Consider the following 25119-nt stretch of genomic DNA (forward strand, 5'->3'; position numbering starts at 1 on the left):
TTTGTAACAGGATAAGCATTTTCCTGTAAATTAGAGTACATTGATTTTTAGAGGGAAATGTAATGTTTGGGAAAATAATTCCCAGAGAATGTCCTTCTGTTTTGTTTGCTCAGTAATTTTCTCAGGTGTACCCTATAAGTTTTTATTTTTTTCCTTTTCTTCCTCTCTTAGCATTATCATAAGGGGAAAATTTAAAACCCTAGTGATTGCTAACATTTTTAAAATTACCATTTAGGGATCTCAAAATATACATGTTGATTTGTGAATTGTCTTATATTGATGGCCATATAGGGATGAAACTAAAGTGCTCGGAGTTATGTATAGTTGAGAAACAAAAGCTTAGAGTTATGATCTTAGATCCTGGTAAGACAGCTTCAAAGCTCCACAGCCCAGTTTCAATCAATCCATCAATTAGTCAACAAGCATTTATTAAGTCCCTACCAGATGAAAGGCAAGATTTTAGGTACCTGGAATATATAGACACAGATTAATGTAATTTTTATTTTTATATTCTTTAAGGAGGCATAATATATACCTATATGCATAAATACAGAGTTAGTAAAAGCTAGTTAGATTGCTGTGGTTTTTAAAATATGCATTAAAGAAAAAAAATTTTCAGAAGGATACATAAGTAAAATAGAGGAATACCTTGAAAATATTACAGATTTGCTTTTAGACCATTTCAATAAAGAGAACATTGCTATAAAGCAAGTTACAATTTTTATTTGGTTTCCCAATGATTATGAAAGTTATGTTTACATTGTACTATAATAAACAATCTATTATATATTAAAAACAATGTACATACATTAATTAAAATACTGTATTGCTAAAAAAAATGCTAACCATCACCAGAGCTTTCAACAAGTCATAATTTATTTGTGGGTGGAGGGTCTTAAGTCAATGTTGGTGACTGCTGACTGATCAGGGTGATGGGTACTGAACGCAGGGATGGTTGTGATTGTGGAAATGTGAAAGAAGGCAACATTGAAATTTGTCACATTGATCGACTCTCCCTTTCATGAAAGATTTTTCGATAGCATGAGATGCTGTTTGATAACATTTTACTTACAACAGAACTTCTTTTAAAATTGGAATCAATCCTCTCAAATCCTGCTGCTGCTTCATCAACTAAGTTTATGTAATATTCTTCACTATTGTTGTGTCTCAGGAAATAGGAATGCCTGAGGGGAGGATGAGAGATAGGGGAATGACTGGTTTGGTAGAAAACACATTCAATATTTATACATTAAGTTCGACATTTTACAAAAATCTTTTTAACATTTACTATAGTAACATCAAAAATGACCCATTACAGATCACCATAACAAATATAATAATGAAAAATGGGAATTGTTGCAACAATTACCAAAATGTGACACATAGACATTATGTAGGCATGAGCTGTTGGAAAAATTATGCTAATATGGCTGCTTCAAGCAGGGATGCCCCAAAATATTTGTAAAAAAAAGAGAAAAGCAATGTTTGTGGAGCACAATAAAATGTGATATGTCTATAGTTTTGTTACTATCCTATTAAACTGCATTGTAAATATCATGTCATATGTCATGTTATATATGACATATAACATGTTATATAAGATAATATATTTATGTAACTACTTAAAAATAAATTTTATAACACAACTTCAGTTTCTCATACAAATTTCTTGGTCTTTTATAGTGAAATATTTGATTATTATTAAGTTCAAAAAAAAAAAAACCTTAATGCTCTTTTGTTTTTCAAGGTCCCTTGTACTTTCAATGAAGTTACTGTCACTGTAGTGATTGGTATGTAAAATAAGCAGAAGTATTTTAATACTTGTGATACCAACTCCTTTTGAAATATAACTGTTAATTCAATAAGGGAGATGTGAAATGGTTCATTGGGTTGTCCATCTATCAATCCAATACTCAACTGTTGTCTTTAAATCCTCTTATTGCTGTTGACCTCATGGTCCCTTGTTCTGCTGAGCTGGCCCAAGGCAGTGCTTCCTGTCAGGAACTGAAAAGAAGCATTGATTTTGGCAGCCACAATTCAGTGCAGCACAGACAGGCAAATTAAGAGAGGTGCTAATGACAAAATGAGGGGTAGAGAAGCAAATTTTCAGCACATGGGGATTCACAAAGATGAAGTTATTGCCTACATTAAAGAACACACACGTACACAGAGAAATTTATTAAAGAGTGTGAAAACTGAAGAAAAAAGGAGTCACTAATGACAAAAAAAAAAGATAAAAGACAGAAAGCAACATTTTCCCTTTTTTAAAAAAGTGAGTAACATTTGGCTTGGAGGGTGGCAATGAGAGCAAAGTTAATAATGTGACAAATGGAGCTAGTCTTACCAAAGACCAAGATAAAATTGAAAACATTCACCTCCATATTTAACCAAAGAGAAGGCCTGTTTTACAGACTGGAATACCTTTTCCTGTAAGAGAAAATGAAATATTAAAAGACTTTATTATTGCACTGAAGCAGATAATTAGGCAATTAGAACTATTATAAGTTGATACAGTACCAGAACTATAAAGCATGTCTGCCAAGTCTTGTCTTTTAAAGCTAAGGCTTCCCTTTGAAGCATTATACTTGCTTTTAAATTCATTGTTTTTTTTTTAAATTGATTTATTGCCAATTTTGGCTGCTTTCTGTTTTTGTGAACAGAAACATTGATGGGGTAAGTGTATGGGCATAATGGAAAGACATAGTTATTTCATAAAAATGGAAAGATATGTTTAGAGAAGGAGCAATATTGGCCTGTGAAGAAAGATTTATGAACGCCAGTCAAGGAAGTCATGAGTCCAAGTTGCTCTTTTAAGCAATTGTGCGTTAAACTTATTGTTGCTAAAATCATATGAAATGAAAGTTTGTTTAAAAAAAATAAGGAAAATATCAAGAAGAAAATTGAAGATTAAAGACTGTTAATGAACTTTGAGAAATGAATCATTTTATTTATCAGAAGGAAGTTGGAGTTACTAAGGACATTTTGATAACTCACAGTTGATTATTATTGTACCTTCTCTGGAATCCTCCACAAAGTTTTACTTGAAGTATCTGGTTGGGTCTTACAAGAGTGGAATGCTATCTCCCATTGTAGGGTTTTCACTTGTATATCTGTAGTCCTAACACTAGTTCATAAGCCCCTACAAATCTATTTCCTATTAACAATCAGCAAGTAGTCACAATTCATGTTTAGGAAAGACTTTTATTTAAATGGCATAGAAAGGACAGTAGTTATAACATTCTTCCCCTATAAAACCAGGGTACACTCACCCACAAATGCATACAGAATTCATTTCAAGCCTTATATGGTGGTATATATATATATAATATATATATATATGTATATACATATATATATATTACATATATATGTAAGTATATATATACACACATATTTATAATAGTGCTAAAGTACATCATAATATATGCATGTGTCACAGATACCTACTGATTCTAGAATCCTTTTTTATATCACAGAGAGCTCATATAGCTTCCCTTACTGCCAATATCTCTGCTTTTTGGGTAGATCATCTTTGTTCCCATTCTTATTCTCTTTATAATCCACCTGCTTTTCTACTGCCAACGTTATGTTTCCTGCCTAAATGTTGTGACTTCTTCTGGTCCAATAGTACTTCTTTAAAGCTATATGGACATTAAGGGGGGGCATTGTAGGGTGAGAGAAAAACTCAAGCATCTCTCACATTCAACTCTGAAGTTCACCTAAATCTTTACTTTTAAAGTACTCTGGGACATAGCTAATGTATTCAACCAATTGCATTGTTTCCTTCTTGAAGTAAACAAAGGAGGTGTTCACATTCTAAAATGTGATGTAGATATATTTCTGTAGTTAATTTTACTCCTCAACAACACATTGCCATTACATTCTAGGTTTTCTGTGACAGCATCAATTGAGTTTGGGATGGGACAGAAGCTGGAAGAATTTTTAAAGTATATAAGATGATGATATATTTATATATAGAAAAGTCCATTTCATTGGGGTGATATTCATGTTACTTATTAACCTAGTTAAAAACTAGAGTTTCTTCCAGATATCATTTGGAATTATTAACATGGTCACTTCGTGGTTTCCCTTTGTTCCTTAAAAATGGCTTAAAATGTCCATTGTAGATTAAAAAAAACATTATATATGTATATGTAATATATGCTTTTGAATCATTTTTAATATGATGTATATTTTACCTTCTTGAGTATCCCTGTACTATAATAATTTTTTATGATGGGATTCTTTTTTTTTGTTTGTTTCCTCATTCTTCAGGCTTATTTTCTAACTTTGGACTTTTAAGTCAATATCAGGCTCTGCACACTTCTGAGGGAATGTCTGAACTGGTTATGCTTTCTTGGTTGTATCAAGTGTTTTCTTGTTCCAGGATCTCAGGGATGGATCACTCTGGGAGTCTTCAATCTTTTAGTACTCTCAAAGTGATAGAAGCTAGGAAAATTCTAGTCATTGTCTCCCTGGTATGAATTCTGAAAAGTTTTTGACTTGGATTTGAGTCTCAGTAACAGCAGATTACTTCTGGACTCATTTAATACCAATTGGCTGGGAAGTTTTGTTGGTTCTGAGTGACAAGACTCTAGGCTTCCCTTGGTTTGGGATTCCTTTTCTGATTGTTTCTCAGTAGATTTCAGACTGGATAGAAATTGGAACTGAGAACTTACTATTCCTGAGATCTGAGCCATGTCACTGCTGCTTGCTTCTAAAATTTCCCCTATATATTTCTCTTGTGTTTGCAAGTGTTCCTTACCTCTGCTAGTCCAGCTTGAATCGTAACTTGGAATTAAGCTGTGGGCAATAAAGCTGCCTGTTGGCACTTGTTCCATTGAGTTTCCTTGATCTTATTCTAGTATTTTATTTTGCCATGGTGCATAAATAATTTTAGGGTGCAGGAATATTCTATATGGTATTCTTCTGGAAAGATTCATTTCCAATGTTGCAGACTTATTTATCTATTTCTGCAGGCTAGGAAAATGACTCTAAATTTTTCTTGGATTTCTCTATCAGGATTTGGTCTGATTCATTTTCCTTGGGAAGACAATTTTAAGGGTGAGCTTGCTGTATTTATAACTTCTTGCCATCTTGTCTCTCTCTCTGTAAGTTCTCAATGAGTGCTGAAATTAATATAAATCAGTAAGAAGAGGTCTCACGATAGGTTTTGTGTGGGTAGTTTTCACCAGGAAGGGGTGATTTCACTATTATGCCCATGTGAAATGCCATCCCCCCCATTTCAACTAATCCTTGCCTAGCCCTGGAAGTTTAGATAACTTAAAAGTACATGAAACTCCAAAACCTGAAAGGAAAACGGCTATTTCACCATAGCTCACATGATTTAACCTACCTGCCCTCAAGGACTATACAAGATGTCCTCCTGGCCCTATTAAAAACAAACAAACAAACAAAAAAAGCCAACTGATAGGTCTCTACCCCTCCAGCACAAAGGATAAACACAAACTCAGCATCCTGTGCTCAATCATCCTGTAAGCACATCCTGCTTGCCCCAGGACAGGGAAATTGCAGCAAGCTCCCCCTTCTCTTAGGCTTCTAGGGGTTGTTTCTCCTTTGTTAACTTCTTGGAATATTTTGGGCTGCTTAAGGTCCAGGGACATCCTGATAGCCCCCTGATACGGAATTAATGTCTGGCTTTTGCTTTTGTGTAACTATTGCTTATGGCAATAAGGAAGCTCCTCTTGCAATTTTGCTCTTTATAATCCTGTTTCTCTCTTCTTTTGGGCTGCTTGATTTGTGACTTCCTTTTGCAGCCTCCTGCTTCAATAAACGTGCACATAAAATTCCTGACAGGTCTCTGTCTTGTATCTGTTTCGGCACAACACATGTATTGATAAAGATAGGTTTGCATCTAGACTCCTGCTTGGACAGAGCCCTTTCCTATTTGACCTTTCATCCATTCCCTTTTGTTTTTCCTTTTTGTTTTACTGTGGATAATCCCACATAGCATTTTATATAGTAGGGCAGTAGTTCTAGTAGCCAATGAACTTGGTTGGCCTTTAAAAAGGTGGATAATTTTTTTTTAAATTTGGAAGTAGAAGAAGAGGAAATAGGACTTTTATTACTTTTAGGAAATTCTAGACTGGTTGTTATAGTAAATAAAGAAACCTTATTGTCTAAAGGAATAATCTCTTGGTTTTTTCCTGAACTGGGGATTATGGAAGCAGAAGAAAGTGACTTTTATGTTTTCAAAACCTTAAACTTTATGCATGTAATTTTTTATAAATAAAATTTTAAATTTAATTTTATGCATGCTTGGTTTTTTTTCTCCCAGTTTGTGGTAAAGGTGCAAAATCCTGAATTTAAGTTTACCCTACATTGACAGCCACCAACCTTGCTCCCCATGTTTGACTCCAATGAAATTAAAATCACGTAGTTCAAGTGCACTGACAGTGCCACATTTCTGGTCCCCAAAATTGGTTCTTTGGCTTGGTCTCACAAAAAGATTGGTGATTACATCATTGAGGTAACCAATGACTGAAAAGTACTAAGAATCACAGTAAAATTGACTATTCAGAACATACAGGCTTCTGCATCAGTTTTGATTATCAAAATACTAAAAAAAATAATCTGTTCAGAACAGGAAAAAAAGGAGAAAAATATTAAACACAATTGAAGCATGTCTTGAAGAAATTATAAACATTGCTAAATAGATGAGACATCCAAGTCTGCAAGAGATCTTTCTGGAACCATTAAAGAGATGCTCAGAACAGCCCAGTCTGTGGGCTACAACTCTAAAGGTAAAACATCCTCACAATATCATTGATAATATCACCAGCAATGCTGTGAAAATACCCCAGGAGCTACAAAGAAGACTATTGCAATAAATGTACATTTTACTACAGAGGCTCTTTGTTTTTCACACCAGAAAATTTTTGTCAGAAACTGCCATGCATTATAGGAAATAATTACTTATTTATAAAGTGGTACTTAGTTACTTTAGTCCGCTTGCTCTGCAATAACTTTCATTTAGTAGCTCAACTGATTTGTGTGTGTGTGTGTGTGTGTGTGTGTGTGTGTGTATGAGAAAGACAGACAGACTGACAGACACATGGTGGATGTGTGGAAGAATAGTTAGAAGGAACAGGAAAATTATGGAATCATTTTAGCAGTGGGACTGTAACTTGAGAGAGGACTGGTTGGACAAGCCAGCATTGCTCCAGATATGGCCAAAATTTCTCTTTTTGGCAGACTGATAGATTCCAGCCACGGTCTTTATCATCTTTAATATAGTTCTTTTGAGGACAAGAATCTATTCAATAGAAATGTAGGGCAGTTGAGGTAGAACTCAGGACTCAAGAAACTGAACAGAAAGGTTCTAATGGAAAAACATTTGGCTCAAATCAGATACTTTGGATTTGTGCTAGGGTGACTGCATGGCCTATGTTGCATAATATTTTTGTTTTATATTAAAAAAGAATGTTTTATTATTGGATTTAACATATATTTCTACCATGTTTAATATATATTGGACTACTTGCCATATAGGGGAGGGTGTGGAAGAAGGGGGGCGGGTAGGGATTGGAACACAAAGTTTTGCAAGGGCTAATGTTGAGGAATTGTCCATGCATATGTTTTGAAAAATAAAAAGTTTTAATAAAGAAAAAAAATGCTTGTTTTATATTTTTTAAAAGAGTGCTTTTTTGTTTATGGATTGGATTGGACCTGAATAATAAGAAGTGGTTAATTTAGGTTTACCCAACAATACCTAGTCAATATTTTAGTCATATAATAGATAGTTTTTTTTTTTTAGAAAAAATTTATATTGTGTCTTTAGTATGCAATATAGAATACATTTCAAGTTTGAAAATATCTCAAGGAAGAGAATTATCCACATATCTAAAAATCTTTTTATTCAATTGGGAAAGTAAAATATTCTATATATTCTAGGGAACAAAGCAATCCAGTGGTTCTCAAAGTGTAGTCCAAAGAATTGTTGGGGTCATTGAAACCCTTTCAGAGGGTCTACAAATTCAAAATTATTTTTTTTATTTCTAATATAGTAAATAGCTATAAATATAATCCATGTGAACAAAAACTTTTTGAACAGATCCTCAATAGTTTTTTTTTAACAACATGAAGATACTGAGAACAAAAGTTTGAGAACCACTGCACAGTTCAAAATTCGATTATACATTAAAGATATGCTGTTGAAACTGATATTAATGAAAAAATTGGTTACTTTGCATACCTATGAAAATGCTGTCTCAAGGTATATTTTGAATATAATTGGCAGAATCTTAATGAAAATGATTTATTTAATATGAGAGAAATGTGTTAGGTGCAGAACTGACAGAATTCATTTGAAGGACTTAACACAATTCTAAAAGCCTTAGTCTAAAATGTTGCCCCTTGTGTAATTTTGAACACATTACATACCTCACAGATAATCACTTCTATAGAAAAAATATAAGTGAATGGATAAATAAAGTTTATCAAGTTGTTACAAGAATAATCAACTTGATAAAAATTTAATAGGAAGATTCTTGCAAATTTGTGTGTAAATATAATATCAGGGCAGAATTTCAGGCACTTCTGTACTATGTCAAAACATATTAATTTTCTTATTATGTCAGTGTGTCTAAAAGTATTTGCACTAAAATAAGATTGATGGTTTCTTTTAGTGATAATAATAAAATAAAATTGAAATTGAATTGAAATGGAAATTCAATTTTTTTTTGTGAAACTGTAATAATTGACCTTTTTGAAAAACAGTCCTCTGAATCAGTGCAAAGTATTTTACTTCATAGTCTTGATTCAGAAAGATTAAATATGTACATTCATGGAGAAAGACCAATAAAATAATAATTTTTAACTTTTTCCCAATTTGAAAAATACAAATGAAACAGAAGGAAGAAAATACATGCTTGTCAATATGCTTGATTAGTGTACAGAAAAATTTTTATTTCATTTTGAAGGTTTATATATTTTATAATATGAATGAATTATGACACCATGCACTCTGTCATAAATACAATATTTTTAATCTTACTCTTTCTAAGCAAGAATGTTTAATATATTTGTCTTGTGATAGTGTGCTGAAACAAGTATTGATTCTAATTTTAAAAATGTTTTGGCTACAGATAAATAAAATGTTCTTCAGTTATCAAACAAAGCATACTAATTGTATTACTATTCATAACACTGCATTTGCATAAAATGTAGTTTTCTGCTGTAGCTGAAATACAGATATAGCTAACTTGATTAGTGTTTGAAAAAATAATTTTGTGCTTCAGTGACACATTTTGTATCAGAAATCAAGTCCACCACCTCACTGATAATTTTAATGACTATTAATCTTATTTGTTATATTTAAATTATAAATATTATTATCAATAAATATCTTATATGTTACATTATTTTATGAATATCTAAGGTGTATACTTTTAATAAAAATTGCTTTAATTTATTTGAATAGAATGTAGCCCAAGATAATTGTGTAAATTATTATATAAAAAGTTGGAGAGGGGCACTTAACTTTGCTTCTCTACTTCCAGCATTATCCACTATTCATTATGTCTTTGTCTTTTTAATATTATTAAAACATATTGATTACTTTAAGCCAGGAAATAACCATGTAATTTAATTTCAAATGATTTTAAATTGATAATTACTGTTAAGGATACATTGAGCCTTTTGGGTTTTTGTTGTTGTTGTTGTTTTGTTTTTTTGGCTGACAAATGTATAATTTTCATCTCTCCAGCTGAATGAAGTCAATAATATAGAAATAGAAATCATTCAGAGAAAACAATTCTTTTTGATTGAAATTAAATCACCGAAAGAAAATATAGCCTTTGAAAAGAATTCTCCATTGATTTAAGTATACACATATTGGAAGCTTCACTCAGAAATCTGCCTTTTAGCTGGAAAGTATTTCAGAAAATTCTGGACAAATATGAAGAACAAATTAGAACCATTGTTTCCATTAGTCTATTATATTTTATGTGAGCAAAGTAGAAGAGAAAAGGAAACTAATTCATCTGCCAGTTTTTCAAAAATCACCAAAACTTTTTATCTCTGGTACTGTGAAAAACACTATGTTTGTAGTAACAACAAACAAACAAACAAAATCAGAGGTAAAATCTTCTCTGTTAAATAGTATTTTGGGCAAGGTTTATAAAATTTCTGGAGTTCAGTTAGTTATTCCATCTTTACAATAAGGGTGTGAAATTATATGGCCTTTGAGGTCCCTCTCATTTATGTTTAGCCAAAATAAGTAAACTTCATGAGGTTATTCAGGCGAATTCCAACAGATTTGTGATAGAAAGATTCCAAAAGACTTTTTTCAAAGCAGAAAGAGGAAAGCAGGAACTGAATGTGAATTATAATATAGTGTATTCACTTTTTTGTTCTTTACTTGCTTTTTTCCCTTTCTCATTTTTTCCCTTTTTGATCTGATTTTTCTTGTGTAGCATTATAATTGTGGAAATAAGTATAGAAGAATTGTATATGTTTAACATATGTGGAACAGAAGGTTTTACAGGGATGAATTTTGAAAACTATTTTTGCATGTATTTTGAAAATAAAAAGCTAATATTTTAAAAAGGAAAAGAAATCAGTTTAACATTATATTTGTATTATAACTCTTACCATATAGCCTATTGACCCTTTAATTGGTCTTAGTGATTTTTAAGGGAAGATTGACGCTATCATAGTATTATTATCTGCCTTGTACATAATAGGGTCTTAATACTTATTGAGTGAATTAATGAAATAATGCAAATAGGTTTCAGCATGCTATAAACTTAAAATATGTAATTTTATCAGTCCTAGGAATTTAATGGTTTTCCTTTGTTCATATTGTTAGAATATTCATCACTTTAATTAATTGAAATATGTTTGAGTTAAGTTTAGGTTTTATATTATAGATAAAAATTGTTTTGTACTAGAATGTATATACCTTCGAATCCTTTGAATTTGTAAGTTCAGAAAGTGCTGTGTAGCAGACTAAACTCACAGATCACTTCCCCTTTCTCTTTTGATGTTTTTTCTTTGTCTTTTGTTCACCTATTAACTCTCAAATTAAAAACTTAATTGTGTAACAAAACACATTTTTGCCAACTATTATTGATTGTTAACTGATAAATGTACTTTAACATTCAGAAGTCATTATTAGATTTATTATTGTGGCCCATATTCTGTAAAGATATTAAATCATTTTTGGTATGAAAAAATCCAGTTATTTTTCATGCTCTCTCTTTGACACCAGACATTTTTGTTTAAATTATGGAAATTCTTACCTTAATCCTAGCTCAAAGAAAACAAATTTGCTAAAGTTATCTCAAATTTCTAGGAATTTTAATATCATGAAGACCCAGTTTAAATGTCAATAAAATTAAGAAAGCTTCTCTATATTCTTGAAAGATACTATATCAATATTTGACCCAACAACAAATTTTTCATTCTTATTAAAAAGGTATTTTTTTTCCAGATTTACTTAATTATGAAGCACTATTAAAAAAATCACAGCAAAAGTAAATAAGCCTGTTGGCACTATTGATAAAATTGAAACAATGACATTATACATTTCTCCTTTCTGAAATCATCCTGCTGATCATTTCTTATAGAACAATAATATTCCATTACATAATTTGCCATAATTTATTCAGCTATTCCCCAACTTATGGACATTCACTTAGTTTCCAGTTCCACGTCACTACAAAAGTGCTGTGAGAAAAAATTTTGCACATATTGATCCTTTTTCCTTTTTTAATGCTCTTTTTAAAATACATAGTAGAGACACTGCTAGATCAAAAAGTATGCAGAGTTTGATAGTCCTTTGGGTGTAGTTACAAAATGTTTGGAGCAGTATTAGTGTCCCAGTTTTCCCACATCCCCTCCAACATTTTTCATTATCTTTTCCTGTCATTTTAGCCCATCTAAAAGGTATGAAATGGTACCTCTGACTTGTCTTAATTTGCATTTATCTACTCTGTAGTGGTATAAAGCATTTTTCATGTGACTAGAAATGGTTTTAATTCCTCATCTGAAAATTGTTCATAACCTTATCATTTATCATTTGGAGAATGGCTTGTATTCTTATAAATTTGAACAAATTCTCTATATTTTAGCAATGAGGCCTTTTCATAAAATTTGTAAATTTTTCCTAGTTTTCTGCTTCATTTCTAGTTTTGGCTGCACTGCTTTTGTACAAACAAAATCTTTTAAACTTAATATAATCAAAATAATCTATTTTGTGTTTAGTGAACTTCAATTCTTTGGTCACAAATTCCTTTCTAATCTACAGATCTTGAATGGTAAACTATCTTGTGTTTTTCTAATTTGCTAATAATAGCATTCTTTATGACTAGATCATGAACCAATTTTGACCTTATCTTGGTATAGTGTTAGGTGTGGGTCAATTCCTAGTTTCTGCCATACTAGTTTCCAATTTTCCCAGTAGTATTTGTCAAATAGTGCTTTCTTTCCCCCCAAACTGCAGTCTTTTGGTTTGTCAAACTTTAGATTGGTATTTATTGACTATTTTGTCCTATGACCCCAACCTATTCCACCAATTGACTAGTCTTTTTTCATAGCCAGTACCAAATGGTTTTAATGACTGCTGCTTTATAATTTAATTTTCAGTCTGGTACAGCTAAATCACCTTCATTGGTATTTTTTCCATTAATTCCCTTGAAATTCTTGACCTTTTATTTTTTCCAGATGAACTTTGTTATTATTTTGTTCCAGATTTGTAAAATAATTTCTTGGGAATTTGATTGGTATGACACTAAATAAGTAGATTAATTTAGGTAGTATTGTCATTTTTATTATATTCACTTGTGCTACCCATGAGCACCATTTTCTAACTGATTTAATGTGACTTTATTTGTGTGGAAAGTTTTGTAGTTGTGTTTATATATCTTGACTTCGCCTTGGCATATAAACCCCAAATATTTTATATTATTGACAGTTATTTTAAATGGAATTTCTCTTTTTATCGCTTGCTGCTGGACTTTGTTGGTAATACATAAACATGCTGATGATTTCTGTGGATTTATTTAATGTCCTGCAACTTTGCTAAAGTTGTGGATTGTTTCTGGTAAGTTTTCAGTTGATTCTCTAGCATTCTCTAAGTATGCCATCATATCATCTTCAAAGAGTGATAATTTGGTTTTCTCATTACCTACTCTAATTCCTTTAATCTCTTTCTCAACTCTTATTGCCAAACCTAGCATTTATAACACAATATTGAATAGTAATGGTGATAGCGAGCAGCTTTATTTCACCCTTAATCTTTGCTGATGGTTTTAAGTAGATGATAATCACCATTTTAAAGAAAACTCTATTCCTATACTCTCTAGTGTTTTTAATAGGAATGGGTGTTGAATTTTGTGAAATGCTTTTTCTGCATCTATTGAGATAATCATATAGTTTTTGTTAATTTGATTATTGATATAGTTGATTATGCTAATAGTTTTCTTAATATTGAACCAACCCGGCATTCCTGGTATAAATCCTACTTGGACATAGTTCTTATCCTGGGTGTGACTTTCTGTAATCTAGTTGCTAATATTTTATTTAAGATTTTTGCATCAACATTCATTAGGGAAATTTGTCTATAATTTTCTTTTTCTGTTTTCACCTTACCTGATTTAAGCATCAGTATCATATCTGTGTCATAAAAGTAATTTGGGTAGGACTCCTTCTTTCCTTATTTTTTCAAATAGTAGTTTATATAGTATTGAAATTAATTGTTCTTTAAATATTTGATAGAATTCACATGTAAATCCATCTGGGCCTGGAGATTTTTTTTAGGGAGTTGATTAATAGCTTGTTTTATTTCTTTTTCTAAAATGGAACTGTTTAAATAATTTATTTTCTCTTCTGTTATCCTGGGCAATCTATATTTTTGTATCTATTCCTCCATGTCACTTATCAAATTTATTGGCATATAGTTGGGCAAAATAGCTCATGATTATTGTTGTAATTTCTTTTTTCATTGGTAACAATTTGATTTTCATCTTTCCTTTTTCTAACCAAAAAGCTTATTTTGTTTTTTTTATAAAACCAACTCTTTGTTTTATTTATTACTTCAATAGTATTCTTATTTTCAATTTTATTAATCTCCCCTTTTATTTTCAGAATTTCACATTTGGCAATTAATTGAGGTTTTTAAATTTGTCCTTTTTGTAGCTTTTTTAGTTGTAAGCCCAATTCACTGATCTTCTCTTTATTTTATGCAAGTAAGCATTTAGAGATATAAAATTTGCCCTTAATAACCAATTTGGCCACATCCCACAAAATTTTGATATATCATCTCATTATTTTCATTTTCTTGGATGAAGTTATTGTGTCTATGATTTGTTGTTTCACCCATTCATTCTTTTGGATTAGAGTATTTAATTTCCAATTAATTTTTGGTCTATTTTCCCTGGCCTTTTATTGCATGTGATTTTTATTAAATCATGATCTGAAAAAAATGCATTTACTATTTCTGCCTTTCTGCATTTGATTTTGAAGTTTTTATGCCCTAATACATGATCAATTTTTGCATAGGTTCCATGAACCACTGTCTGTCTCCATTCAATTTCTCCAAAGATCTATCATACCTAACTTTGCTAACATTTTGTTTACCTTAACTTTTTTAAAAATTTATTTTGTGGTTTGATTTATCTAGTTCTGAGAACCCAAGGTTGAGATCCCCAACTAGTATAGTTTTGCTCTCTATTTCTTCTTGCATCTCTCTTAACTTTTCCTCTAGGAATTTGGATGCTATACCACTTGTTGAATATATCTCTCTGCTTGCAAAATCTTTTCCTTGATTTGATAGTTCTGAAATTTAGCCATGATATTCCTTGGACTTTTAAAGTTGGGATCTCTTTCAAGAGGTGTTTGGTGAATTCTTTCAGTGGTTATTTTATTTTCCGATTCTAAGACATCAGGGCAATTTTCTTTTATGATTTCCCATAAAATAACATCTAGGTTCTTTTTTTTTTTCATCATGCTTTCAGGAAGTCTAATAATCTTTAGATTGTCTCTCCTAGATTTATTTTCTAGTCAATTGTTTTTCCCAGGAGGTCTTTCATATTTTCTTCTATTTTTTTTTTTGGTTTTGTTTATTGATTCTTCAAGTCTTATTAAATTATTCGCTTCCATTTGTTCAAATCTAATTTTTAGTATATTAGTTTCTTCAGTTACCTTTTTAAGCTCTTTTTGTATTTGGCTAATTGAATTGTTTTCTTTATTTCATTTTTTTTTCCATTCCACAAATTGTGTTTTTCAGACAATTGGTATCTTTTTCATATATATTTTGTAAGGAGTTGTATGCTTTTTCCATTTCATCAAATCTATTTATAGTGAGTTGTAAGCTTTTCCCATCCTTTCTTGCAAAGATCTCTTTTACTTTCCTTATTTTATTCTAATTCTCTTTTAACATCCTTTATGAAATCTTCCAGGAAACCCTTGTGAAATGGGGACCAGCTCATATTCCCCTTTCACCCACTCTTTCTTTAGGATTAGATTATTTAGTTTAGTATTTTGATCTATTTTCCTCTGGTCTTTTATTGCATGTGATTTTTATTGCATCATGATCTGAAAAAATGCATTTGCTATTTCTGCCTTTCTGCATTTGGCTCTGAGGTTTTTATGCCCTTAATACATGGACAACATTTGTATAGGTTCCACAAACTTCCAAGAAACAAGTGTACTCCTTTCTGTCTCCATTCATTTTTCTCCAAAGGTCTCTCATAGCTTACTTTTCTAAAATTCTATTTACCACCTTAACGTGTTTCTTATTTATGTTGTGGTTTGATTTTTCTATTTCTGAAAGAAAAAGGTTGAGATCCCCCACTAGTATAGTTTTGCTTACTATTTGTTCTTGCAGCTCTCTCAACTTCTGTAAGAATTTGGATGCTATACCACTTGGTACATATATGTTTAGTATTTAGTTTAGTTTACTTCATTATCTGTGCTAGCCTTTAGTAAGATAAAGTTTTCTTCCTTATTTGTTTTAATTAGATCAATTTTTGCTTTTGCTTGACCTGAAATCAGGATGGCTATCCCTGCTTTTTTTTTTTTTTTTTTTTTTTTTTTTACTTCACCTGAACCAGAGTAGATTCTGCTCTAGCCTTTTACATTTACTTTAAATGTATCACTCTGCTTTAAATGTGTTTTTTGTAAACTACATCTTGTAGGATTCTGGCTTTTAATCCAGTCTGCTATCTGTTTCCAATTTATGGAAGAGTTAATCCCAGTCACATTCACAGTTAAAATGACTAATTCTGTATTTCCTGTCATCTTATTTACTCTGTTATGCTTTTGGTTTTCCTTTCTCTCTTTCCTTCCTCCCCAGTATTTTGCTTTTGTCCACCATCTCCCTCAAACACTTCTGTATAAGGTGAGACAAGTTTCTTTGTGAAACCAGATATGCCTGATATTCTCTCTTTCAGCCAAATCTGATGAGATTAACATTCACATAATGTTTATTCCCTCCCTCTTTTTCCCCAATTAAAATAGGTCTTCTTTGCCTCTTCATGAGATATAATTTCCCTCATTTTATCTCCATTTTCCTTTTTTTACCAGTACAATCCCCTTTATACCTCTAGTTTCTTTTTTATATTATCACAGTAAAATCAAATTATACCTGCACTTTCTAAGTATACCCATAACAGAGATATAATTTCCAAGAGTTCTTTCTTTTTCATCTTTTTATGCTTCTTTTGAGTTTTGAATTTGGAGATCATATTTTTTGTTCAGCTCTGGCTCTTTCATTAGAAATAAAAAATTCTCCTGTATAATTGAATGTCCATCTCCTTCCTTGAAAGATAATGCTCAATTTAACTGAATAGTTGATTCCTGGGTGCAATCTAAGTTCCTTTACCTTTTGGAAAATCAGATTCCAGGCTCTTCAATCCTTTAAGATGGAAGCTGCTAGGTCCTAAATAACCCTGATGGTGTCACTTTGATATTTGAATTGTTTCTTTCTGTGTGCTTGCAATATTTTTTCCTTGATCCAAAAATCATTAAATGTAGTTAATGATATTCCTTGGAGTTTTCATTTTGGGGTCTGTTTTAGTAGGTGATTGGTGAATTCTTTCAATGGTTATTTTACCTTCTGATTGTAGGACATCAGGGAAGTTTTCCTTGGTGATTTCCAGAAAGATAATTTGTAGGCTCTTTTTTTTTTCTCCTCTGGTTTTCAAGAAGTCCAATAATCCTTATCTTCTCTTTCTTAGATCTATTTTCCAGATCTGTTGTTTTTCCAGTGAGGTATTTTACATTTTCTTCTATTTTTTCTTTTTTTTTTTCTTTTTTTTTTTTTTTGGTTTTGTTTGCCTGATTCTTGATGTCTCATTGAGCCATTCATTTTTATTTGTTCAGTTCTAATTTTTACTAAATTATTTTCTTCTGTTACCTTTTTTTTAGTTACTTTTATATTGGGCCAATTGAATTTTTAAATGATTTGTTTTCTTTTATGGATTTTTTTCCCATTTCACAAATTCTATTTTTCAAGGAGTTGGTTTCTTTTTACATTTCATAAATTCTCTTTTCCAAAGAGTTATTTTCTTTTTCCACTTTGTCAAATCTATTTTGTAAGGAATTATGCTTTTTCCATTTCACTGAATCTATTTTGGAAGGAGTTTTCTTCAGATAATTTTTGTATTTTCTTTCCCCAAATCTCTTGAAAAGTTTTCATTTCCTTTCCCCACATTTCTTCTAGCTCTCTTTTAAGATCCCTCTTGAATTCTTCCAAGAGAGCCTTTTGAGATGGGGACCAATTCATATCACCTTTTGGGGCTTTATCTGCAGACGATCTTTCTTTTATTTATATTCTTTTATTCCTCATGATCTGGAATTTGTTTTTCTCTTTCTCCATAAAAAGTATCTATGATCATAGTTCTTTTTGCCTTTTTTGCTCATTTTTAAAAAATTGATGTTTACTTTTAAGCAATGGGGAGATTGTCCAAGTTTCCTCTACAGATAACAGTGGCTGTCCTGAGTCAGTGCTGACCACTTTCTGGTGCTGAGTAGGCATAGCCAGGTCCCAAAATATTATGGGGTTTAGGGAGCTCCCTATTTGCCTTTTGTATTTGTGTTGAATGTCTTACAGCTATTCTGTTGCTCTACTGGCTTGCGGACATTATAACCAACACTGCTGTAGATTCCTCCAGGTAGCTATTTCAGCACACAAGACACCACACTACCATGGGTCTTTACACTGCCTGTGCTCAGGTGCCTGCCCTAATTGCCTACACTCATATTTCCCTCTGTGTCAGATTGAAACAGCTTTTTTTTCTGAATATCTTCCAATCTTCAAAATGTTTTTCTGCTGGAAATTTGTTACACTCCAAATATTTATGCATTCTGTCACTCCAAAACCATTTCAAAGAATTGATTTGCTGTTAATTTTAGAGGAATATTAGGAGAAATATTAGGGAGAAAGATGTGTCTCCTCTCCATCATCTTGGCTCCATGTCTTGATTGGGAATGCTTCCAGTTTATCTTCATTACATATGATGCTTACTGATGGTTTTACATATATATTAGTTTTCATTTTCAGGAAAATTACATCTTTTCTTATGCTCTCTAGTGTTTTCTAATAGGAATGGATGTTATATTTTGTCAAATGCTTTTTTGACATGTATTGTTTTAGATTTATAGTTTTAAAAGACGTGAGTATTTATTTCAAGCTCCTTCATTGTTCTAGATGAAAAAAACTTATGCCAAGGGGGAGGAATTATTTACTTGCTATCAAAAAGTCAATGATAAAGATATAAGCAAATTCAAAACTTAGAAACACATGTAAATACTGTATCTTTGTAAAGGAGAAGATGTTAATGAACTATAAATTCATATAAAAAGGTCAGTTAGCAAACTTTTATTAAATATTTATTAAGCACTGAATTACATTCTGGAGTTGCAAAGAAAGGAAAAAGACCTTTCCTTTCTTTGAGGAGCTCACTATTTAGTGAGTTAGACAACATATAAACTAACTAACTATATATGTTATAACAAAAGAAAGGCCATAGAATTAAGACAGATTGGGTAGGCTTCTTTTAGAAGACATTTCAAATGAGATTTGAAGGATGACAGAAACCAGGAAATGGAGACGAGGAGGAGGATAATTTAATCACAACTGCTAGTTAAAATGCCCCAAATTTGGGAGGTGTATTATCTTATGCAAAGAATAGTAAGGAGGCCAATGTCACAGGATTGTGTCAGGGCATAATGAATAAAAAGACTGAAAATGTGATGGGAAGAGTGGGATGGGATTATTAAGAGCTTTATATGACAAGCAATGGATTTTATATTTTATCCTGGAGATGATAAAGAACTGTTGGAGTTCATTGAGTAGGAGGCAGGTGATGCTTATGGGCAGATCAGAGCTCCAGAAAAAATTACTTTTATAATTGAGTACAGAATGGCTTAGAATGAAAAGATACTTGTAGGCCAACCAGCAGGTTATTGCAATAATCCAGGTATAAAGGGATGAAGGCCTAGAGTGAAGAATAGAAGGAGATGTATCTGAAACATGTCATAAAAGTGAAATCAATAGGTCTTGGCTACTGATAAAGGCAATGAAGAATTGAATACAATACGAGCTTGGATGAGTGTAAGAATCTTTAATGAAGCTATTTATTATTTCTATTATTTTTTCTTTGATCCACCAGTTCTTTAGATTATTTGTTTTAGTTTAGTTTGGATTATTTAGTTTCCAATGAATTTGAATCTATGATTCTAGAGTCCTTTCTTGAATGCATTTTTATTGGATTATAGTCTGAAAAGTGTGCTTTTAATATTCTTGCTTTTATGCATAGTTTGTGCGATTTTTACCCTCTCATACATGACTAACATGATAATTTGCATTAAAGCATCAGATACTTCTAAGAAAATTTTCTCTAGAGAACTATAATGTTTAATTTTTCTAAAATTCTATTCATTTCTTTAAATTCTTTCTTATATATTTAATGAATGTAGTCCTGAGAAGGGAAAGTTGAGGTTGCTACTAATATAGCTTTATAGTCTTACTGCAACTTATTTAATTTTTGTTTTAAAAATTTGGATGCTATGTTGTTTTCCTGTATATATCTTTAGTATTGATATTATTTCATTGTCTATGGTAGCTTTTTAAAGAAAAGGTAATTTCCTTTTATTTAACTAAATTTGCTTTTACTTTTGCTTTGTCTTTGATGATGATTGTTAATCCTGTCTTTTGTACTTCAACTGAAGCATAATAGATTCTGCTATACCCCTTATTATTACTCTTTTTGTGTCTGTTTCATGTGTTTCTTGCAAACAGCATATTGTTGGATTGTGAATGTAATCTATACTATTACTATTTGCTTCCATTTTTTCATTCCCAATTATTATTAACTTTATATTTCCCTCTATTTTTTTTTTTTTTTGGCTGAGGCAATTGGGATTAAGTGACTTGCCCAGGGTCCCACAGTTAGGAAGTGTTGTGTCAGATCAGATTTGAACTCAGGTCCTCCTGACTTCAAGGCTAGTGCTCTAACCATCTAGCTGCTCCATTTCCATTCTATTTTCTTGTCTTTATTCTTCCTTCTATTTTCACTCTGTCATTCCTCAAAAGTCTATTTTGATCGTTTACTACCTCCCTTAATCTGGCTTCACTTTTGTGAGCTCCTCCCTTTCTTCTCTTATCCCCGTCACCTCCTACTTCATGTTGGGTAACATAGATTCCTATACACAACTGAGTGTGTGTGTACAGTTTTGTTTGTGTTCATTCATTCATCCATTCACTCATATTTTCCTTTCTTAAGTAGTCCAGAGGGGAATGAATTTAAGCATTGCACTCCCCTCTTTGCCCCCTCCTCCCCATTTTCTCCTTTTCCTTTCACACTTCTTTTACATGAGATAATTTCCCCATTCTTCTTCTCTATTCCCCCTTTGCCCAGTGCATCCCTCTTTTTCACACATTTAAAAATATCATCCCAGCAAAACTGACTGGTTTTTGCCCCATCTGTCCTTTTAACTACCTAGTGATCATACAATCCTTAGTAAGTCACATGTATCATTTTCCTATACAGGAATGTAAACAGTTTAACCTTATTAAGTCCCTTATAATTCCTCTTTCATGTTCATCCTCTCCTGTTTCTCTTAAATCTTGCATTTGAAAGTGAAATTTTCCTGTTTCTTCCCATCTCTTTCATCAGGAATGCTTGAAAGTTCAGTATTTCATTTAATATCTATTTTCTCCCTGTAAGGAATACACTTAGTTTTGCTGAGTTAGGCTACTCTTGCTTTTAATATTTGCCTGTTTGCCTTCCAGTTCTACACTTTTTGCAACTTTAGTGTGATAATTGCTAACTTGCATGTGATTCTGATTATTATTTCATAATATTTGAATGGTTGCTTTCTAGCTGAATTATTTTCTTTTTGCTCTGGAAACTCTATAATATTTCTGGGAGTTTTCATTTTAGGATCCCTTCCAAGAGGTCACTGGTTAATTCTGTAAATTTATATTTTACTCTGGTTCTAGGATGGCTGGGGATTTTTTTTTTTTATAATTTCTTGAAAGATGATGTTTATTTCTTTGAGCATGACTTTTAAGCATTACAGTCATTCTTATACCTTCTCAATCTGTTTTCAGATTAGGTAAATTTCTGATGAGATACTTCATATTTTCGTCTATTTTTTATTCTTTTGACTTTATTTTATTGTTTTTTAAAATCTCATGAGTAATTTCCTTCTAGTTGTTCTAAGTTTTAAGTAATAATTTTCTTCTGTGAGTTTAAAAAATTCATTTCTTTTTACATTTGGCGAATTCTGCTTTTTATTTTGTTTTATTTTAATGGTGGTTTTCATTCAGTATTTTTGCATCTCTTTTACCAAGCCATTAATTAGCTTTTAATAATATTTTCTATTTTTTACTTTTTTCCAAATTTTTTCTACCCTTATAATTTGAATTATCAGATTTTTTTTTCATTCTTAAATTGTTGTTGGATTTGTGCCATGCTTTTATTGAGACTTTCCCTGTAGCTGTGCTGGCATGTTTTTTAGAATGACAAACTTATTTTTTTTTTAATGATGCTTATTTTTTTTTCTGGAAATAATACTATGAAAGCTTCTGTCACTTTTATATTATATTGAGTTAATGCAATGCAATATCATACAATGCAATTCAATGATATGCAATGCAATTGTATATAAAACAGCAGAACAAAACACAATGCAGCTATATGATATATTGTACAACATAATGTACATTGATTTTCCCCTCCAAATTCAACTGTCTCACACTATCTTCTTTGTGATTGGTGAGGATTACCCATCGTAGTCCATAGCCTAGGGATTAGATATGTCACTTCACTCTCTCTTAGTCCCTATTTCCAGCCAGTTCCCAAGTTCTATTGATTCTGTTTTGATAAAATCTTACCTATCATCTTCTTTCTCCTAATCATTGTCCAATTCTCATTTCTCACCTAGCTTGTTGCATTGGTTTTCTAATTGTTCTCCTTGCTTCAAGTTTTTCTGCCAAAGTACTTGTCTTGAATTGCAGGTCTCACCATATCATTCTCTTGTTCAAAAATCTTCTATGTTCTTTTATTGGAGAGGCCAGTTGGTAGAATGGACAGAGTATTGTGACTGAAGTCATCAAGACTTGAAGTCAAATATGACCTTAGACACTTCTTGAGTGATCCTAAGAAACTCATTTCTGTCTACCTCAGTTTTCTCAACTGGAAAATGGGACCAAATTCTTTATATTTATCACATAGTAAATATTTAATAAATCCTTTTTGTGCACATTGTGTACAAAGTGGAGTAATGTTGGTGGATTTCAACAGATTTAAGAGAAACAAGAGAGAATAAAAGAAAAGGATGAAAGAGTAATATAGATTGGATTCAGGATATAAATTGTTTAAATTTTTAAAAATAAATTTATTTGAATAATTTTAATGGATAATTTAAACAATTTTAAATATGTATTATTTCATCAAAATTTCTCTCAGTATTCCTTCCATTCCTTTTACAAAGAACTCTTTTATTCTTTGGTATCTTTGTCTTCTGAATTTATGTCAGCGATCTTCCCTGTCACAATAGTAATGTTTTTAATGTCCAGTTTTGTTTTTTTTTTTTTTTTTTTGGTGGCGATTGATGTTTTGATCATTTTTTTCCCCACAACTTATTTCATGCTTTTGAACTTTAAGTTAGGCTCATTTCTTGGAATGGGTAGTGTGGTGTGTTGGTTGGCAAGGCATTATCCCAAACTTTAGACCTTTTCATACTATTGTCTTCAGAAGAGTCCTTGGGGGTTGGGAAGTTTTCAATGATTCCTAGATAGTATGATCTAGGCAGATATATAGTCACTGCTCTTTTTCAACCAGAAATGATATTGCTTTTCAGGGACCCTTCTGGCCAAACTATTACTTCTTCACAGTACTCCTGCTCCCTTAGGACATGAAGTGATATTACTTGACAGGGTCCCTGAACCCTTGGGCTTGTAAATGCTCTTCTGCCCTTGAACTATGGCACAAAAGTGACTATAGGCACAGGAGTCACCAAATACCATTTTGTTTGGTGCCCAGGGCTAACACAGGAGTTCCCTCTAGTCTCTTCCTGGCTACTTGCCCTATTATCGCTTACTATCACTGCTTTGACAATCCCCAAAGCTGCTGCTATTGTTATTGTCACCTTCAAACCCCATAAATTGCATTGCTATTGGGTCAGTCCCCATCCCAGTATCATAGACATCTCATTCCGACCTATTTTGTCTTGGGTTGGACAAATTTCTTGCCCTTTTTATTGGCTCTACAAATTGAGAATTTGGTTTGAAGAATTATTTAAAGTTGCTTGTTAGGTAATACTGGGATGGCTTGACTGACTTCTCTACTTTATCATCTTAACTCCACCTCTGGAAATCTCCAAAATTAATAGATCTTACATATAATAGATCTAGACAGGATGTTTGAGTGATTTTCTTCACCTTTGTAAGCAGCATATGTGTAGGAGTGAAGGCAGGGAATGGTAGAAGTGGTTTAAAGTTGAGACTTGACAGGTCACAATCAGGAATGTGTTCAGAGGACATGGGACTCATAAAAAAAGACCAATACAAAGTTGAACTGGTTCCCCAAAAGGTCAAGATAGGAAAAGAGGGAGAATGTGACTAGTTCAGGGCTGATGACCTAGAAAAGAATTGAGAGGTCAAGAAAGAGGAGTTCACAGAGCAAATGAAAAGCATGGCTGAGTAATGGAAAACCAATGGAAGATAGATTGTGATAAGAGAAGTGAATTTCAAAAACTATCAATATCTATACACACATACATAAATGTATACATAAACATACCATCTCACAGCTCCTGGTATGCTGGAAGGGCAAAAACATTCTCAAATGCCACTGATTGAGGACTATTTTGAGGATGCTCAAGATGTAGACTGGGATCATGGGAAGAAAGAAGTAACTGTAAACAAGAGAACAAACATCCCTTCCCAGGACTAAAACTACTTGGTTTACTTTGGAGGAGGGGAAAGATTAACTGAAGTAGCCTAGAATAATAAAGTGACTGTGACATCCCACCTGACAATTACATTTGTAGTCAAGGTGACAGATTCTGCCCATCTCATTCATGAGGTCATCAGTGAAATCACTACCATCTCTCTACCATTGTGTATTACTAAAAATAGGACTTGGATTACTGCATAGATTTGGTGTTAGCAACTACATGATCTCTTAGAAGGGTTATTAAGTTATATTAATATGTTTCTTTATATTAAGACTCACATGGATGTTCATTTAGAACTGAGCCTTCTAGGTAACAAGAACGGCTCTGGATTTAGGACTAATACTAGAAGGCAGTTTTATTCAGCAGTAAGATTGGGTCTAACAGTCTGGACCTTCATCATTGTTGAAATGATATTAGAAGGAATACTGGCATTATTTGAACAGCCTGCCAGTAGAAATGCTAGTATTTTCAAAAACTTGCTGGTGGAAGTCCTGGGGCTGCCCCTTTCCTGATAAGGCCCTGTGACAGAATAAAGCATCCAGGCTCCAACAGCCCCTGGCCACTTTTTATCTGTTGATAATCCAGTACTGAATGTGTGTGGGAAGAAGGCTCATTGAGTAGTTGGGGATGAGTACTGTCTTTCCTTGAGGACTAAGGCTTAATCTTCTCCTTTGATTACAGCTAATA

At 32.2% G+C, this 25119-nt stretch overlaps 1 long non-coding RNA gene across 2 annotated transcripts; it reads right to left on the bottom strand.

The window, feature by feature from the left end:
- Nucleotides 1-886: 886 nt before the first annotated feature.
- On the bottom strand, nucleotides 887-24450 carry LOC127557809 (uncharacterized). 2 transcript variants are annotated; one of them, XR_007952632.1, is made up of 4 exons: nucleotides 24276-24450; nucleotides 2376-2427; nucleotides 1919-2004; nucleotides 887-1184 (listed from the first exon to the last, which is right to left on the bottom strand). It is a non-coding gene; the product is annotated as an uncharacterized LOC127557809 (long non-coding RNA). The 2 variants fall into 2 exon arrangements; XR_007952633.1 differs by lacking the exon at nucleotides 2376-2427.
- Between the last annotated feature and the right edge of the window lie 669 nt (nucleotides 24451-25119).

This window comes from Antechinus flavipes, chromosome 3 (assembly GCF_016432865.1).
Source record: "Antechinus flavipes isolate AdamAnt ecotype Samford, QLD, Australia chromosome 3, AdamAnt_v2, whole genome shotgun sequence".
Classification (NCBI taxonomy): Eukaryota; Metazoa; Chordata; class Mammalia; order Dasyuromorphia; family Dasyuridae; genus Antechinus; species Antechinus flavipes.